At 36.0% G+C, this 8,478-nt stretch overlaps 1 pseudogene; it reads left to right on the top strand.

Moving 5' to 3' along the window:
• Positions 1-450: 450 nt before the first annotated feature.
• LOC141547290 (farnesyl pyrophosphate synthase-like) lies at positions 451-4,757 on the top strand (annotated as a pseudogene).
• Positions 4,758-8,478: the final 3,721 nt, after the last annotated feature.

Raw genomic sequence — 8,478 nt, 5'->3', positions numbered from 1 at the left:
CAATGGAAACATCTCTTGTCTTTCAAGGTTTAACTCATGTGAGACTTTTTATATGAAATCTTATATGATCTATCTAGATTTAAGTCATTTCTTACTCTTGAAGAATTTTTTTTCTGGAGTTCTTTACTTTCATATTGTACTCTTATAGTTTATTCATGAATGTGATTCTCTCAAACCAGCCTCATTAGATTATTAACTTCTTAAAAATAGCTTCCATTTCATATCTATTCTTTTCTCTCCAATTCCTAGCAGAATATTACGTGCTAGTAGGTTGTTGTAAAAAAAAAAGGTTTTAAAAATGAATTGAACTGAATAGAAATATTATATCACCTAGAAAACCATAGCTCATTTTTAAAAAATCTGAGTTTGTATCACAAGGTGCATTTAGTGGAGAGTGAGACACAATCCAATGGCAGAGAGACAGAGAATAGAGAATATGAAAGTTGCTGCATGGGAGAGAGGAGCAAGGTAAGGTAGAAAAGGAACTTCTTCCATTTGATATCTTTTATCTACCAAGGCCAACTATTCTTACTGAGTACTAAGCTCTCTTGTTTTGACATTGTTGAAAGATTACAAGTACTATCAACATCTCTAAACTTGGCATTGTAGAACCAAATCTCAGTCATCCTTCTTGGTTAAGGATTTAATAAGGGGTGTTGCAAAAGACAGATCTGCTTTTATTTTTGCCCAACTTATCTGAGTAATGATTAAAGCTCTAAGAAAAAAGCCTCTATTCTGCTATTCCAGGAAATAAAGTGCTTTTTCATTGTAAAAAATCTATATGATACCAATTCCAGAATGCATAAAGAATTTTAAAATTTATTCTCTAGAATTAAGGGACTGAATGAATATATATCATCTGTTTCATTAGTTGATATTTAATAGCCTTCCCATCCCTTTAACCTTTTTTTTTTTCAAATTGTCTATCTCTCCCCCATTGAGTTCTATTGGGATACCTAGCACCTTCATGCTTTCCTCACAGCTTCATAACATTTTTGTAATAGAGGTAATCAAGGAATCTTAAGATACTTTCGTAGGCTTGAACATGAGCATTGGATCTTTGTGGATGGACAAATTCCTATGATACAGGGAGATCTTAATTGGGCCCAGCAACTGGGAGGATTAAAAGAGATTATTATGAATAGACAACAGATAAAGTACTAGGCCTGGAATCAGGAAGACTTGAGTTTAAACCTGTACTACATTTAACCTCAGTCTGTCTCCCTGTTTTCCTCAGGGTTGTTGGGAGGATGAAATGAGATAATATTTTTAAAGTTCTTGGCACTGGACCTGAAACATAGTTGGCATTATATAAATGCCTATTTCCATCCTCCCTTAATTTCCCAAGTTGTTGGGAAGATCAAAAAAGTTAATATACATGGTAAATAAATCTCAACTCATGTCTTTCAGATAAGAGTCATTCACCACCACTACTTGTTAATAAATTCTTCTTCGCCTGGCCTCTAATGATTTGTCACCTGACAGAATCTGTGGCTCTAAGTCATCATTCCTATTAAGAGGGAGAATTCCCTCTTCTTGTGGAAAGTACTCTTAGTTATTTCTTCTTTTTACATTTTTTTCTATAACATTTTCCCGCTCTCCAAACTCATCTTAAGGTATTATCTGAATTCAGAAGTGGAAATACTTCTACAAACTTGTAGCTGCCTCTGGATGACACATTGTGGATTATAAGGCCTAGTTTTAGAATTCCCCCCCCCAAATATGTAAAATGAGGTTGATGGTAACATATGGCCCAGTTTCTTTTTCCCCTTCTTTCCCGTTAACTAAAATAAATTCATTCTGAATTTCCATATCCTTGTCTGCATTTTAGTATTTCAAGATATACTTATAAGGTCTGTACTGTCTATCTTTCCCACCACCTCCTACAACCCCTAAAAAATATGAAATGACTTTTCAGGCTGTTTAGGAAATAGCAAGAACTTTTGTAATCTGGAGAATCTGGCATTTCCTGAAGAATATAGAAAAAAAAATTGATAACAGCAGCAGAAGAAAGGGAGGGAAGCCTTTATAAATGCAAAACCATCTAGAAGCATAATGCTGGCTATGTAGAGCGGATGGTAACACATCTGCCAATATTTGAAAATGATAAATTTCCCATCTATAAAAGCTCTAAGTAAAAATTCTATGGGCATTTGTGTGATTTTCCTTTGGAGGGCCTTTTGGCAATGGCTGCTGTATTTTTTAAAATCTAAGAACATAAATAAATAAAAATGTAGGAGAACTGGGTGGAGAGGTGACACAGACCTTTGAATCTACTAAAATAATAATAATGGCTTTCCTTTTATCCAAAGACATCTAAGCCAGCCAGGATTTTATAAGCAGAAATACTGAGTCAGCAGAAACAGCTGCAAATATTTCTGAGAACAGGATGCAGAAAGCCCTTGGGACAACTCCCCTCTTGCCCTGTAAGACTCCCTTGCTTAACAAGAGAACTTGATATAACAGGCTCTCTTTCCCATCTGTGATGTTTAAAAAGCAGGGCTTATAAGATCAAAATAAACTCATATTTATATCATGCTTTAATGTATTCAGTATATTTGTAGAAAATGAGGGTCAGTGAGGTAATTTTTCTTATTCATAGTCAGACTAGACAGTGACTAATTTATTTCCATTTTAGATCAAATCTGCTAACCACCTGAACATTTTCACTATCATAGAGATTGATATAAAGTAGGAGGGTTAGAAAGAAGGCTTATTCTACTAGTTTATTGCCAGCCTTTGGACTTTATGTATAGGATCAGGCTCTGCATTCTTCTGGATGGAATGTCTGAGTTGGTTTTGCTGTTTTGTTTTGTTTTTTTTTCTTTGAGTACTGAGAATAACACAAGAGATAATTCAGACTGTATATAAAGAGAACCCTGTCTCATATAAATATGTAGTTTGAAAAATGCAAAATGTTATATAAGCATGAAATAGCTTTATAACATTATGAAAATAGAGTTGACCTTGGAGATGCCCTGAAAGAGAATTGACAACCCCTAAGAGTCCTCAGACCATACTTTAAGAAATCCTAGGGAAAAGGTCACATTCCCCCCTTTATAACTGTGTTATCAGAGATACTAAACCATCAACAATTCATTCAACTGGAAGCTAAGAGAGTACCTATTAGATACATTTGAGAAAAGGAAACTTTAAGAAGAGTGATCTCCTTGGGATTGAAAAAGGTCTCTAAATTTCCTTCTCAAACTAGCTCTATGCTTATATACTACTTGCTTCACATATATTTGTTTGCACATTGCCAATACCACTAGATTGAAAACTCCTTGAAGGCAAGACTGTTTTTTGACTTTTTGTGTTACCAGAATTTTATATTACCTAGAACATTGTAGGCACTTAATAAATGCTTATTGATTAAATTCTGATTGATATTTACTTGCTGATTTGTACATATTGTCTCTCAATAATATATGTCCTTCTTGACAATGGTGACTGTTTCATTTTTGTATTTGTAATACTATTAATATCCAAACATTTAATAAAGCTTTGTTTATAGTTTAGAGGAAAGTGAGCTGGATTTAGAGTAAAGAAGACCTAGCTTCCTTTCCCTTTCTGTCACTTAGTAGTTATGACGCCTTAGACCAGACACTTAACTTCAATTTTTAAGATCATCTTTAACTCTAAATCAGTGATTCTATGATTGATTGAGGAATCCCTGGAGATTATTAAGATTTATATGGCTCTCACCCCCGAGAGAAGGCTGTGGCTGCATCTGTTACCAGAATAAATGGAGATCAGAAATCAGTTTTTGCCCAAGAGAAGCAAGATTTTGTCCAGCATTTCTCCCAGATTGTAAAGATCCTGATAGAAGATATTATGGGCAACCTGAGGTGGGAGATGCCATAACCAGGCTCAAGCAGTTCCTAGAGTACAATGCTCTTGGGGGAAAATACAACCGAGGCTTGTCAGTGCTCATGGTCTTCCAGGAGCTGGTGGAATCCTGAATACAGGATTCTGTCTACATAGAACACTAGCAATGTGCTAGTGTGTGGAGTTGTTTCAGGCTTTCTTCTCAGTAATATATGGCATCATGTCCCCTGGGGACAGTTATGCTGATATAAGAAGCCTGGCATAGGCTTGGATGCTATCAATGATGCCATGTTATAAAGCTATATCTACTCTTGAAGTATTACTGCTGTGGGCAGCCCTATTACCTGAATCACATTGAGCTTTTCCTTCAGAGCACTTATCAGACTGAGATTGACCAGATTCTGGATCCCATCATAGCCCCTCAGGACAAGGTACCATATTCAATGAGCAGAAATATAATGCCATTGTTAAATACAAGGCAGCTTTCTATTCCTTCTACTTACCATTTGCTGCTGCTATGTCCATGACAGGCATAAATGGGGAGAAAGAACATATCAATGCCAAGAGCATCCTACTGGAGATGGGGGAAGTTTTTCAAATTCAGGATAATTACCTTGACCCTTATGGTGATCCCAGTGTGACTGGCAAGATTGGCACTGACATCCAGGACAACAAATTCATTTGGCTAGTGGTGAAGTGTCATCATCTGGCATTATTGAGCAAAGAAAGATGATGGAGGAGAGTTAGGGACAGAAAGATCCAGAGAAAGTTGCCAAAGTAAAGGAACTATATGAGAAACTTAAATTGCCTACTCTTTTCACCATGTTAAGGAAGAAAGTTACAGTAGACTGATGGGATTCATTGAAAAGCATTTATCCTTTCTTCCCCCATCTCTCTTCTTGGAAATGGCAAAGAAGATCTACAAATAGCAGACGTGATCAAGGAGTTAGATATGGTGGGGTGGAAGACAGGAAGGGCAGGGAACCATGTGGGGATTTGGAAGAGGATGTACTCTCAATAAATTAATGGCTTTTTGAAACAAAAAGATGTATACAAAGTTCATAAATTGTTTTCCCCTCTAATGTACTATTGTTAATAATATTTATACAGGATTGGGGAGATAATAGAATTTAGAAAATCAACATAAATATATAAAACAAATATTCCATAGAGTGTAATTCCATAGTATAGAATTTCTTTTTTAGAAAGTAGAATATTGGGAGTACTGAATACCATTCCTTTTCATTTGAAATGAGGAACTATGTAGACTGTTTTATATGATGAGCAGAGCAATGCAGTTCATCCCCTTACTTCATTATTTTTATATGGATATGTCTCTTAAATGGACAAAAAATGTAGGTAGAGTGGGACTGGGAGGTAGAAACATTGCAACATAGAAAGAAAAACAGAAGGGGGCAGCAGGTATTTTGAAAGTGGGAAAAAAAAGATTTATCATTTGCATATTATATTTAGAGAGATTAAGTTGTACACTACAAAAGACAAGTTTAAGAGGAGATACAGAGAAGAGATACTACTATTTGTAACTCTTAGGGAAAGGGTTTTTAAAAAAATGTATAGCTAAACTCACACTGTTAAAACAAGGTATAAACCTGAAGTGAGGTTCTGTGATTGTGGGAAATGGTAATTGATTGTGAACCATGGAATTATACACAATTGTGAGAGATAGAGATGGGAATGTTTGATTTTGAGAAATCAGTATTTTCTGAATTTTAAGCCTAACATTCCAATCTGGAAAAAAATGAATCTATCACATGATACCTCTCTGTGTCATAATTACATTTCTCTTTCAGATGGGATCATGGGAAATGATTAGATTATTAGAAAGATGCTCCTTTTACTGTATATTTGGAATGGAACATAATGTCAGAATAATATAGGGAGGAAAGAATTAGATTTGGGATTTACTTGCTTAGGCAAACCATCTTGATAGGTTTTTCTCACCTTACATTCACAGGAGAGAAACTCAGTTATCTTATACAATGTTGACAGAAACAAGAAAGACAAATTCATTAGTGTTATTACCACCTCATCCTAACCTTAATATCCTTAACGAAATGATATAGGTAAAGGATCCCTATTAGCATATTTATACTTTACAACTCATTTTAAAATTATACAAGCCCTCTTTAGTAATCTTTGCTTTAATCACAGGAACTGCCAGTTCCTCTAGAGAAGGAATCATTATGAGTTTTGAAGACATTCTGCCTCTCACCAAAAGTTGAAATTTGGCATCACCTACTCCTGCCATCACCAAAGAATTAAAGGATTTTCTATTTCAATAGCTTGCTACATATTGGGATGCTGGTGTAACAGAAATGTGAATATGCTCACTGTTAATAGCACCCAGGACTGATGGGAAATGAGATATGTCAAAGGATTCTCTTGAAAATTGCTGCTGCCTCCATGTTTCTCCAGAAAAATAAATAACAAATATATCGACACACATCATCCTTAGAAGTTCAGGCCGTTGTTCATTGTTCTGCGGCTTCAGACAGCTGCCTGGCTAACTCTGGAGATGCTGGTGATAATTGGAGAAGTTGCTGCACCATATACAATCATATCCTCAGATTAATTTCCCCAAAGAAAAATCCAATTCTTTTAGGGTCACTTTTGGTCACTTAACCTGAAACTAAAATAATGTGCTATTTGAGAATAGAGGGGACAAGCTGGGGCTGGTATCTTTGTATGTAGATATTTGTCATTTATACTACTAGAGGCAAGCCATCCTGAGTTTGATGTTGGGCCTAAACCTCCGCTCCATTCTCTCTCCTTTTCCTCCCTTTCCCTCCCTTCAAAAAACAAGCAATGAAAACATTTTGCATAAACAAATTCCAAATCATAACTAATCACAGGAAAGCTGACAAAAGCATGCTATACTATAGTATGAAAATACTAATCAAAGCAGCTTGTAATTGTTAAAGTTAATGATTTAGATATGCAAATTCCCCACAGCAGTAAAACTGCTGATATAGATTCCTCCCTACTGCTCTTACTTCCCCTTAAAAGCAATTTTAAAAACTATATAGTCCTGTAACTTCTCCCCCTTTCCTCTGTTCCTGAAATAGCATTTTAGTCCTGAATGGACTAAAGATGGCTGGATGGACAGAGAAGGATATACAGATTAGAACAATGGTCCTCAAACTTTTAAAATAGAGGGCCAGTTCACTGTCCCTCAGACTGTTGAAGGGCTAGACTATAGTAAAAACAAAAGCTCACACTCACCATAACCCAGTGGGCGGCATAAATGTCCTTAATAGGCTGCATTTGGCCCTTGGGCTGTAGTTTGAGAACCCCTGGATTATAGGGTACTTCTAGAACTCATCCAAATGATCTTCAAAAGTTCCAACAATGATTAGGATATCTAGATTAAAATATGGAGATTGGTGGATCCATAATCTGTTAGAAAATATTGGATAAAGATCCAGGGTAGCAAGGTAGTTAGTAGCAGGGAAGTTTAGCATCAAGTGATAAGGGCTTGTGTAGCAACTAAAGTAATCTATCTGAAATCAGGAAAATATGAATTCTAGTTCTAGAACTTAGAAGTTCATAACTTACAAGTTATGTTACTGTAGACAAGTGACTTAACATCCTAGCCTCAGTTTCTCATTGGTAAAATGCAGGGAAGAAATACCTCAAAGAATTGTGAAGATCAAATGCACAATTTATAAAATACTTTCCAAATTCTGTATAAATGTCATTATCATCATCATAGTTTTTATTATACACTTATTGTCTATATTCTGTTTGGGGTTATTATGTTTGGTTTGGGGAGCTAAAATTAAAGATAGACATTTGTAAACTGAAGAGTTCAGAGGTGTGCATATGTGTGTATGTGTATGCATAAATCTGTGTAATAAACATGATTAAATGCCATTCCTTAATGTAAATGAACAAATGAATGAAAAAGCAGTTATGAAGTGCTTACTCTATTCAGAGCACTTAAGCTAAGCTTTGAAGATAAAAACAGAAAAGTAAGTAAGTCCTTCTTCCTAAGGGACTTATGAGTTCTTATTCTTAAGGAACTCATATTCTAATTGAGGGAGATAACACATATATTATAGTAAGATTCAGATGCAAATCAGAAAGGACTCATGGTTCTTAGGATTTAAAAGTGAAGAAGATGGCAAAACATCTTTTAAACTACCATTTCCAGGAGCCAAGATGGCAGAGAAGGCACATGCGACTGACTATCTAAGTTCCTCTCATACTCTCACGAAGAATTATTAAATTCAGCCTCAAAAATAGAGCTTGACTGGCAAAATTCACAAAAACTAGAAGTACAATTTACCAGCTGAAGATAATCTGGAAGTTCATCAGAAAAGGTTTGTCCTTGAGGGGCTAGAGCAGATCAGCGCAAACAAGGAGGTAGTAGAGGCTAGCTTCCATAGCAGACCAGGGGAGGGGGTGGCCTCTATGGTTAGAAAAATTACAGAAACGACTCTGGCATAGGCTGATTGCTTTGCCTTGGTTGCAAAATAGCAGACCAGCAGAGAAATTAAAGTCAAAGGCAGAGGGAACGCTAACATGACCTGGCTATACCCACCCAAAACTGGAAGTGAATCAGCACAGTCCACAACACAGTGTGCAGCCCCATTCTGCAGTACTGGGCTTTCCGTCGGGGCAGTTACA

Source organism: Sminthopsis crassicaudata, chromosome 6 (assembly GCF_048593235.1).
Source record: "Sminthopsis crassicaudata isolate SCR6 chromosome 6, ASM4859323v1, whole genome shotgun sequence".
In the NCBI taxonomy this organism is placed as follows: domain Eukaryota; kingdom Metazoa; phylum Chordata; class Mammalia; order Dasyuromorphia; family Dasyuridae; genus Sminthopsis; species Sminthopsis crassicaudata.
Note: the sequence above shows the minus strand (reverse complement) of the source record. Positions and strands in the feature narration are given on the sequence as shown.